We start from the raw sequence: 12,178 nt of genomic DNA, 5'->3' as shown, positions 1-12,178 counted from the left end.
TTTAGTTCACTTGTTAACTTTCTGAACTTAATTTAATCTTCAATAAAGAATAAGGGAGTACGCTGCAACACTTGTCACGTAATATGCGGCAATGAGTTTCACTGAAAAAATTGATGCCTTTAGCTAGTGTCATTATTAAAAAATAGAATAAATTACCATAATTCAAGAGAATATTTCCATAGTGCAGCAAATTAATGTGAATTATGTTAAAGTTCTGAGTGAAGCTCAGTCAAGTTCCATTGTTCGACATGGAACTACATAGAACTCATTCGTGTTGCAACATGTAAATGTAAACATTTTTTACGTGATACATTTATATTTTAATTCATTAATTGTCTTTTCTATATGTGTATAAATAAAACAAATCAGCAAAATATTGTATGTTGGGATATTTAGTTTAGAGTGTTAATATTTTATATATGAAAATTAAATTTGGTTGTCAACTATTACAACATAAATGTATCTGCTATTTTTTGCCATTATGGTCACTTATAAGACGAAATATATTCAAAAAACCTAAACCAATTTTCAAGGAGTATTCTATAATCGACCTTATCGTTTCTCACATAGAAATAAAAGCTATGTTTTCCAGCCGCAAGAGTGATTGACTTTGTAAAAGCTCAGCAAGCAAATCCTTTTTAAGAACCTTTTTAAGTACACGATACACTGCGTCAATTTAAAATTAAATCCAGGAAACAGCCACAATTGTATGTCCTTATTGGAATAAACTGTATAAAAACTGTGCTGAGTTTTTGATAAAAACATTCTTTAAAGATGAATATAATATTTATCATTCACCTCAAGCTCACACATGATCTTAATTATATACTCACTTTTTAAGTTTCTCTAAAAGAAATATTCTCATTCGTCACACATACGTTTGAAAGACATCTTTAAGCCATTAGTCCCTGGGTTAAGTTTTAGAGAAGTCTTCTTACCCTTAATTTGTATGATGAAATAATGCATTATTTTCTTAGTTGTTGTTATTGTATTTAATAAATCTACATGTTCAGGAACTTGAGCTGCAAAATATTATTCGCTTTGAAAATATTATTTCTTCAGTTTTCAAAAGTTATTTATTTACAAACTACTGTATATAGTTTGTTTGAAGTCAAAATTAAATGTTTGAAACAAAGTGGCAAATATCAATAATTTTAATGTTAGATACTGATGATGTTACGTTTATAAATAACTTCAAGGAACGATCAAAGCTGGTCGTATCTATCATAGGCAACAAAGATTATAGTGAATTGTAACAAATGCATAGTTTAGCGTTTGAACAAGGTGAGGGTGGTGAGCGGTTTAAAACTAAGTAAACTTTTTTATTTCATATACAAGGGATAAGCTTAAATATCCAATCTTAGTATTGCGCTACATAATTGAGCTTGAATCACGAACTACTCTCTGTGTGTGATGGTAGTGAATCGGAGGGATTCGGCAAAGCGCCAAGATATACTGCAGCCTAATTCCTTCATGCCCTCTGTCAGTGATTTCTGTTTAAACTAAGATTGGTTTGATTTATTGATACAAAGATGATTATGAGGCATGAGTTTGCGTGACAATTTTGAGTCTTTAGCTCCTTTCATTAAACTAAACCTGTTACTTTGCCACTTGTAAAAATGTGAAATAGTTGAAATGAAATGGATTTATTAGGACACTTTATTATTTCTATGATGGTTATCAATAATAAAAATTGAAAATGCCCATTAAATCATAGACACCCCATAGCACGAAAGCGCCATCATCAACCACAAAACTGACTATATAGAAGTGAAGCATTAAGCGAAATGTCGAGTCTAAAACTTACTTATGTCGAGATAACACGTGATCAGACAGATAACCAGATAGACAAACAAACATACAAAAATTAATTAGTCCGAAAGTAATACGTTTTGCTAATGCCTAAATATTCAAATGATATATAAGGGTTATTATAACAAATATAGTAATAACTTTCATTGCGTAATATCATATCATAAATTAAACATTTCATTCTAAATCAATCAGAATTCCTTCACTTCTTATTGAAAATTATAAAAATACATTTATTTTATTTATTATTTTATATTTTAAAAGCCATTTTGTAGCTGAAACTCATGACTAAAGTATAAACTACTAACATGAAGCATATGAATCTGGAGTAAGGTGCAATATACAGGGTGATTCAAAACTAAACGGCAATCTCTCGAGAGCTTATCTCTATAGCTAAAAACAAGTAAAAAAGTTCATATAACCATAATGCCCGGAAACGCTTCGTTAGCGAGTTACGCCTAGCGAAAGATTTCGCCCGGATTTCAGAACCCTTGGTGAAGTCAGGCCGTATAAAAATGGTAAAGGTAGTTACAAAGATACAAATACGATTGTTTTTTATGTTTTTATATCTGAAAAATTTATTAAAATTCGTCCCAGAGCTGTAAATGCAATACTTTCAGAGATATCTTACGTAAAACACAAGAATTGGTGCAAAGAAATAACTTTTTGATTTTTGTGTTAACGTAAGATTACTTCCATAAATGTTATTTTTATAATACAGATTTGTAGAACAGATTTAATTTGAAAAGATTCATGTGAATTACTTAGGAAAAAAATTAATAGGTATTGAAATTTAGCTTTATGAGTACAAACTGTGCTTCATGAAGTGTCCGCCATACGCTTGACTGGCAAATATTTAACTGACGTGATAATCGTCTGGTGCATGTGGTTGGTGATATTTCTACAGCATTTATTATTGCTGGTTCATTATTATAGTTCCTTGCGCTACGTTGACGACCAGTATCTATTCGCTTCGGTTTAAAGCTACCAGTTTCTCTAAGTCGTCTCTCCACAGCTTCAAATGTTTTGCGATCAGGTGTTCTTCGATGTGGAAAAGTATCACGATATTCCTGAACTGCAGCTAAACCATTCTTGTTAACTTTGCCGTAAATCAGAATCATGTCCGTATACTCTTCAAACGAATACATACCATTTACATTATCTGCCATTATTTACTAAGATAATTACATACACTTTTATAAAAATATTTAATAAAATATTTTATACACTTGTATAAAATATTTCCAAATAATCACAGGATCTCACAAAATACAATCTTCACACGCAACAATACAAAAACCTCCATAAAGGTTATTCAAATATTACTTCATGAACTTAATTGTTGATCAGCTGATATTGCCAACCTTTGCAAAGAAAATATGACGATAAAAAGTGTTGAATAAATGATCAGCTGTTACTCACAACCTAAACATTAGTTAATATTTTATGCAGATAAGAATATGCATTTTTGTGCGTCTGTTTTATTTTTAAATAAAGCTAAATTTTCAATGCCTATTATTAATTTTTTTCGTAAGTAATTCACATGAATCTTTTCAGAATTAAATGTTCTACAAATCTGTTTAAGAAAAAAATGACCTTTATTTAACATTTATGGAAGTAATCTTACGTCAAACACAAAAATGTGTTATTTCTTTGCACCAATTCTTGTGTTTTACGTAAGATATCTCTGAAAGTATTGCATTTACAGCTCTGGGACGAATTTTAATACATTTTTCAGATATAAAAACATAAAAAACAATCGTATTTGTATCTTTGTAACTACCTTTACCATTTTTATACGGCCTGACTTCACCAAGGGTTCTGAAATCCGGGCGAAATCTTTCGCTAGGCGTAACTCGCTAACAAAGCGTTTTCCGGGCATATGGTTATATGAACTTTTTTACTTGTTTTTAGCTATAGAATAAGCTCTCGAGAGATTGCCGTTTAGTTTTGAATCACCCTGTATATATGTTTATATATATATATATATATATATATATATATATATATATATATATATATATATATATATAATATTACATTTAAAATGTGTTAAATATATATTTTTTCATTGTTAATAATGTAAATGCATAAAGCAATTGTTTGTATTGTAAAGAGCATTAAAACTATCGAAAATTCCAAACATAACAGCGAAGTACAGTAATTGTTTTAACTCCAGTCCCACATAGTGCCCTGGAACAAGCTGTGCAATTATCAAGGGATGACAGTGCAGCAAGGATAAAGGGATTTAGCTCTTTCTGCATTTGACCAAATTTTTTCTACTAGAATCGGATTTAGACCATTTTTATTGTTCTGTAACGTAAAGTTAACTTAAATCTGACCAAAACTTTTATATATGAATAGAAATTATAATCATTTTAGATGTGTTTCACAATCAGTTTATACCAAATTGCCAATCTTGGTGTTCAGTCGTCTTTTTAAATTTGTTAAGTATATTTTATTAGAAGAATAAACAACTTATTGTATCTTAGGTAAGTATCGACAAAACATCTCGTAAAACACAAACACCAATTACTCACTCATTAATAAAACATATTATTCTCCGGTTTTTACATCGATGTTATCAAATGATAGCACTTCATAACAACCATCCATTCAACGAACTAATACTTCTTTCGTTGTATAATAACTAACTAAATCATTTATAAATCTTTAAACCCATTTTTATATTGTAAATAAAGAAATTTGATTTAAAAATTTAACAAAAATATTATATTTATACCTGAAAAACTAAACGAAGTTGTTTTTTATTTATTTATTTTAATATAATATTTTTTTAGAATTGCTTGTTTGGAAGTTATAGTTATTTATTGTAACGTACATTATAGAATTGTATATATGACTGAAATCTTATAACTTCAAACTTATGTATTTGTTAATTATGTTCATACATACGTTTTTGTAGACTGAGAGTTAGGTTATTCCATATAAGTATCATTAGTTACACCAAGTGATACAAAAGCTGGATCCACCTTTCGTAGCCTCTCCCACTAGAGGATAAAAAGTTTTGGTTACAGCACGATCTGTATAAGGAGGGATAATATTCTTCTTTTACTATCTTAGAATATCCAAGTACTCCAGGTTTGCTGAATATTCAAAAGTCTCTCTTTGCAATGAAATTAAATTATAATAACTTTTCTATATTTATTTATCAGGTTCGCGAAATGATATGTTCTTATTTTCCGCATACCTAGCTGGGAAAATTTAAAATGTAAATTTTGATATACAGCAAGAATTGATTTCCAGTAAATGTTTAATTTTACACCTCATCTTTTATATTTACATATACCTGTACCTATTACTACACAATCTGTTTTATGGGCTTCTCACTTGTAAAACCACAAGTGAAATTTTTTAGTCGATGAGAAAATGTCAATTGCATTGCATAAAAAGATGAATATATTTTATAGGATTAAAATTTTAATCTGCTAAATTGTCCCGAATATTACTTCTAAATGATTCAAACCTAATTAGTTTCAACGTTTGATGTATTTTAATACGTTATTCGATTTTGAAATTATTTTATGGTTTTCTAATCATGATGGTAATAAAATAGGCAAAAGCATATGGCTTAGTAACTGTATTACATATCCTTGATGGACAGACTGGAAAAGCTATCTTAAATTATCCAAGAACAATCTTTTGTTTTGAGTTTCGAAAGTTATACTGCAAAATTATACTTAAATAAATAATGTATTTGAAAAGTTTTTAAGTACATTATTCTTTTTTGCAATCAAAACATGTTGTGGAACAAATAGTTGGTACTCAAATAGAAGTTTACAATTGCGTTATTAATTCAGTTCCAGACATAAATTACAACTTAGCAAAAACGTTAGATTACTCTTAATTATTATACTATATTTAAGAACTGTCAATATGAACCATCACTGTGTTTAATAGAAAATACTCGAACATATGGTACAATAATTTTGCATCAGTTAGTACTAACTTTAATTGTTGAAAACTATTTACTATCCCAACGGTTAAAATTTAAAATCCGAGATTTCTAATGTGAAATATTTGCTTTTCTGACAATGGCCAAATCCATTTTTATTTCGAAACAATGTAATATCTCCATACAAGTAGAAGCGTAATGCAATATATAATACCAGCAATAAAAACATCTCACCGTTTAGATCCCGCTTCAAAGCGAACGTTGAAAGGCGTCAATGACAAAATATACGCGGGTCCTTTATAACTACATTCTATTATACAACGCCCCATTCATTCGACAGGCAAATATTCATCGGATGAAAACATCCTTTATACCCACTAGCACAATGCGGAGAGACGAGGGTTTCATCAGCGAAATGGCGAAGTCGGCGGAGGCACAACAGGTAGGTAAACAAGAGCCTAGCGAGCCGGAGCTGGGGCGTCGGGACGCGCATGTCTGTCGTCGCGGCGGCAGCGCTGGCCCTGGATCATTCGTAGTCCGGGGTTAGACACCGCGCGAGAACCTTCGCGAGAGCTGCTTCACTATCGAGATCAGTATTTGTGCTGTGAACAGTGTCCGTGTATTATGTTACATCTCTGTCTTAAATATACTAAATCTGTGTACACCAGTGTAATAAAGCATCGTTATCGTAAATAATTCAATCTTTTGAATTTATCCATTTGTAAAAAAAAATTTTTCCCTCCTTTAAGAATAATCATATTTGAATACTAATAATGGGATTATAACACAAATCATAACTGACTTCAAGGCAGTGAGGTAGTGATTAGTGATTTTCCCAATCAGTGGATCGATTAGTGTCAGTTGAGTGAGTGAATAAGGAGCCGTTTCGTCTGAGGACAGCAGTAAACTTGGGATGATTGGATTTTGTCTCCGTATGTCACCCACTGGAACACTCGGTAAGTAGACTAATCTGTGTCTGATATGCACATCGCGACGCCGCCCCCTCCACCCCCGCACGCTCTGCCTCCCCCGCTCGTTATAAACGTCGTAATAGATGGGGAATGCTGGCGTTAACGTTAGCGGGTCTTTCACGTCGTGAATAATTGCTTTATTGCTCAACCGCCAGCTGCGAGCGGTAACAAAGGGCGGTGAGTGAGTGACTCCACACGCTCGGATTTTCCAGTTGACAGCACTCGTGTTGCAGATTAAGCTGTTTCAACTGGAATGTACGTTGGAGGATTAATTTAAACTCGGCTGTCTTTTCCACTGGTTTAAATCTTTAATAAAGAAAAATGTGAGTTAGTCTAGTGTATATAAAATTATTACCATTTTCTTAATATGTTTAGTTGGTTCTATTTTCATAACTGTAACATCGTTAATCTATTAAAAATAGAGTAGGACTTTACATAGCTATTGGTTACGTAAATGCTACAAGAAAACTGTATATAACGATTTGAATAATCTACTTAACACGGAACATAAATTGTTTAGTTCTATAACATAAAATAACTAATAATATTATGTTGGAATTTATTCATTTGACAAAGATATATAAGTTTATTTAAGTACTATTCGTAATTAGCTCCAATTTCAGAATATTTATTCATCGTTTAGATAGATTCTTGATTAATAGCTATTACAATTCATTCATTGCCTCACATGTATGAAAATGTATCATTAATGGATTACAATTATTAGAAATACTAACTTTTTTAAGTATGCATTAAAACACCTTTAGAAACATTAGTGACTTAATAAGTTTTACTATGAAATCTATTTATCACAAAAAAGACTATATTGATGTACCACTAAAACAGCGATAGTTTTACGCCGTGAAATATATAGATCATCAGTATTACACACGGTAAAAACTAATATTGCTTCTAAAACTTATTTTAAATTACAAAATACATTTTGAATTAGTTAATTAATTAAATATTTCCAGTTTCTGTTATAGGATAAAGAGGAATCTAGCATCAAAGTCATCTGTTTAATAACGCACAGCGTCGAAACACTGCTTACTCAATTACCTTCTTTAAATATTTTGCTGTGGTTTTGGGGAGCGTCTTCAGTGAACAGATGTTAAACCTAAACATCTCACAGACTCTGGTTTAAAATCTGTTCATTGGAGGTATCTTCCTACAGCAAGGCCGACATTTTCAAGTTTAATTTTTGTATCAGTGTCCACTAATGTTAATTAAGAAAACTTAAGCCGATTATATCAGTGCATCTCACGTTATTTCATAAATAACTAGTACTACGTCATTAATTTCAAATTTCTATATTTAATTTGTATTTCCTGGAATCAATTATAGTGGTTATGAATTTTCAACTTTAAAACTTTATTCAATCACCTTGATCCCAGAATCTTGGGACCTTGGTTAGGGAGTCAACGGCCATCTTCATGTGTATGCGACTTGATCAACTGCTTTGATTCAAGAAGTTCTTAAGTACCTGACTTGCCAATGTATGTATTATATGTATCTATTCTTCTTTGGTCATATAGTAATTAGTTATCATAACGCTAACAGGAATTAGGAACTATTATCTAAAATTAGCCATTAGAGAAGTTAGTCAAAAGTCCAATTCCTTCTTTTAATTTATTTCCTTATTAAATGAGTTGATAACTGTGTCTTAAATATTTTGTACTTGGATCTTTACAAAACATATAAAAATATCCATATCTTATAATCAACCATACCTAAGTTTTCATTACTTCTGTTGTTTAATAAATCGCTAACATCGTCTTATACTAAGCAATAATGTGGCCTGTCAGTAGCCTATAGCCAGGCAATTCGTGAATATTTTAAACTTCAATTCTGGAACTGATTTTAGTGTTTAAATATAAGGATATTTTATTTTCAGAAGATCGAAATCTCGAAATAATAAGAGCTTTTACGTAAATTAGAGTACGGTTTGCAGCTTAGATCATTATAGTTTTAAAACATCTGCAAATTAATTTGCTTTAGTCTATATAACTTTTAATGTTATTATGAATTTAAAATCTACCCACAATTTTTTGCAATATTACCGTAGAACATTTTTAGGATTATTTCTCTTTGACGTTCAGGAACTTTGCCGGTCAGCCCATTTAGGCCAAAAAACTTATAAAAGTCAGGATATTACCAAACTATTTATATTCTCACAAACCCACAGCCTTTTATATTATTTATACAAGTAATTACCCAATAATAAAATTATATCTATATATCTAAAACCTGCGTATGTTGTGTTAACTGTCATTAGTCAATACCGTACCAAGGTTTGATGTCTTTTCAATAAAAGATTCTAAAATGGAAACTATATACAAGGTTAACAAAAATAACAACTTAGACCATATTAGGTCATTATCATTCATTTCACCACACATTGTAAGAGTCAGAATCTTAAAAAACAAATATTGTAATATATGGGAAAAAAGTATACCATACATAACGTCGCGTACCAGAATTCACTTTACCGTAAACAGTTTTTAAGTCTTATTTCATTCAAAAACCTACTTGTGACAATTAAGCATACTGAAAATCATACAGAGAATAAATTGTTACAAACCACGGCAGGACGAAATAGAACAAGTATCAGCCCTCTAAGTCGTTGGCTACTACGATGTTCAAAGTAATTCCTTAGTTAGACCGTAATGCACCCATTATTGTTTCTTTACAAATAAAGTCGATGCACAACTTAAAGTCTATCAATAAAATCTCAATATATCTTACCAGTTAATTCATATTTTCAATTATTTAGGATTTTAATATTTGTGGTTAAATAATAAAGGTCTAAACACCAAGTCACTATAATATTATGTTAAATCTGTTTTGGTACTTAGGCTACATGTGTTAATATGCCTCAAATTAATATCTCATATAGTTGTACTATAAATGTATTACGTTTCTAAATTTAATTATTCTGTCATTTTCGCAATGTTATGACGGTTACCAATACAACCAATCTAACAATATTCGCTAACTCGCACCCGAATCCTATAGGTGAAATGCACCGTCACGGAACTAATTATTTTCTTAATATAAATTAAGCGGCATGCTAAATTTAACGTATAGACGAGTAATAACTATGTTTTTAAGATATCTTGCGGACAGACATACATAAATGTTGTTTGTTCACTCACGTAAGTAATTTTTTTAAATACCTTAGTTATACTCTAAGATATTACCTAATATTTTAATACAGAACAGACGAAACCACAATTTAAATTACACTCTTGTTTACTTGAAATAAAAGTTTGGACCAAAGAATGTATGTTTTTATATTGTAAGAAAGAGATATATAAACAATTTTATTAATGTATGGGAATGGATAATAATTTTGAATGTTAAATATTATAATTAATTTTGTATTTTTTACAATGCTTTGAAACTCAGGAACTTACATAATTGGCCATCTAAATAATAATGTTACATACTCAACGAAAAGCTGTAAAGCGTCAATTCTACATAGCATAAAGAAGGTTCTTTGAGGATTTAATCTGGTCACTTTATTTATTTCATCGCTATATAAATAACAATTACTAATTAATATATTTCAGTAGTAGCGAACCCATATATTCTATTTGATCAACTTTCGAAGTGTAAAAAATTAATTGAGACCTGTGAAAAGACTGGTAAAATAATTCTACAAAATATTACAAGCATAAAGACTATTAAAGGATTAAGCAGTTTCAGTAAGGATCCAAGGGTTCAGCGAAGGGCATTTGTAGCCATGAGCCCTTGACTGCAACCCTTGTAGTAAATCAAGCCCACTCGTAGCCCTCGCCGCCCCTCCACTTTGTTTAAGGTGCCCTAAGTCAGCTCGAGGGCCTTTCCCCTCACCTTTTGTTACTTACTTCTCTTCACTGTAGTTGTATTACTGTTCCTCGTCCATTATCGCTCTACTTGAACTTCAAGCGTTATACATTCCTAATTATTATTTGTTAAAAATGAGCATTGATATAGAGTCTTGAATGTCTAATCTTTTAACTCACATCAATGAAAGGTGCACATCTTATATCAACGTGATAAATTTAAAAAAAATATACGTGCACAATACTTAAAGATTATTTGTATCCCATTGATTGTCATATAATTTCCTTATGCCTTTTAAAATGAATATACTATAAGACTTGATGTAGGGCAATAATAATGTGGTGAATAATATAGTACGCACTATTGTAAGTATTATGACATGTTTTAGTTTTTAACACATATGTGGAATAATAATTGTGATTAAAACGATTTTGTAATATTGTACTATACTGAATGCAAGGGAAATGACGAAGAGGCACTAACATACCTTTCTATAATTTAAAACTTTAAACTTCTAGAGATGTTGTAAATTTAGAGTGAAAAAAAAGAATATCTTAATTAAATTAGCGGTATAGTAGCTCATTACTCTAATTTCTCTCTTTTGTAAAACTTAAAAAATATTCATAAACGAATTATTTGTACAAAATGCCATTTAAAAAAACAATTTCAATAAAAGGTTTATTACATTAGTAAAGAGGTTTTCTTCTGAAACACATTCCTAAAATTATTCAATAACGTAACAAAATTAAGTAAGCTATGCCATTCAAATACATTTCCTTTGAGTAAAAATAGGTATATCCTTTTACTTAATATAAAACTAAATGCTCACTCTTAAAAAATTTACATCAAATGCTATTTTGTATTTAATTATTTTTAAACCAATTTAATTATGTGTAAACAAACGTCAAAGCAATCCGTCTTAAAAAGTTATAATGTATATTATTATGCAACAGGTGGCTATAGAATCTATACTGTGTTGACCTTTTAAATTTAATTTTTTGTACTCACAGTATAGATTAATGCATAACATTTGATTGTAGGTTAGTTTTATGTTACGGCTTGGTTAAAAACCCAGCAATGATAGTAAAAATGGTGGTAAATACACTCTAAACCGATAAGTTAATGAAATATATATATACATAACTTCCGTATTTATAAAATAAACAAATTAATCATATATCGCTTAAAATGAGATTGCAGTTCGTAGTTGACATCTCAAATAACTGGCAATTTAAGTTATTAAATACAATTACAAAATATATGTGATAGTTTACGTAGTAAATATAACCTAAATCTAAAAGAACTTTATATTCTGTCGAAAAAAATTCATATTATAGACAGAGTTTTAGGGAAGTAATATATAAGGAGTTACATGCAGTTGCAGTAGACATTGTACGAATTACTCCACCAAAATTATTTGTTATTACATTTAATATAGTATACTACTACTATGACAAAAACCTATTAGCCTGTACATTCATGTCTACAGACAAGCTTGGATTATGACAGCTTTGACAACTGAAGTTAGTTCATCGACATAAAATGCGTTAATGCAAATGCTTACACAACTGTACAAAAGTAAAAATCAACTGTTCCGTACTTTCTTAATATCAGCGGTTATAATGGGAGTCCCACAACGGTATAACGCGTT

At 30.3% G+C, this 12,178-nt stretch overlaps 1 protein-coding gene across 1 annotated transcript in view; it reads left to right on the top strand.

Moving 5' to 3' along the window:
• Nucleotides 1-6,276: 6,276 nt before the first annotated feature.
• The window catches only part of LOC124367721, a 420,242-nt gene continuing 414,340 nt past the window's right edge, over nucleotides 6,277-12,178 (top strand). Inside the window, exon 1 of the mRNA XM_046824798.1 lies at nucleotides 6,277-6,684. The gene's annotated coding sequence lies outside the window, so the exon portion shown is untranslated. The remainder of the gene's footprint in view (nucleotides 6,685-12,178) is intronic.

Source organism: Homalodisca vitripennis, chromosome 8, assembly GCF_021130785.1.
Source record: "Homalodisca vitripennis isolate AUS2020 chromosome 8, UT_GWSS_2.1, whole genome shotgun sequence".
Classification (NCBI taxonomy): Eukaryota; Metazoa; Arthropoda; class Insecta; order Hemiptera; family Cicadellidae; genus Homalodisca; species Homalodisca vitripennis.
The sequence above is the reverse complement of the archived record's forward strand: the minus strand, read 5'-3'. Positions and strand labels throughout refer to the sequence as shown.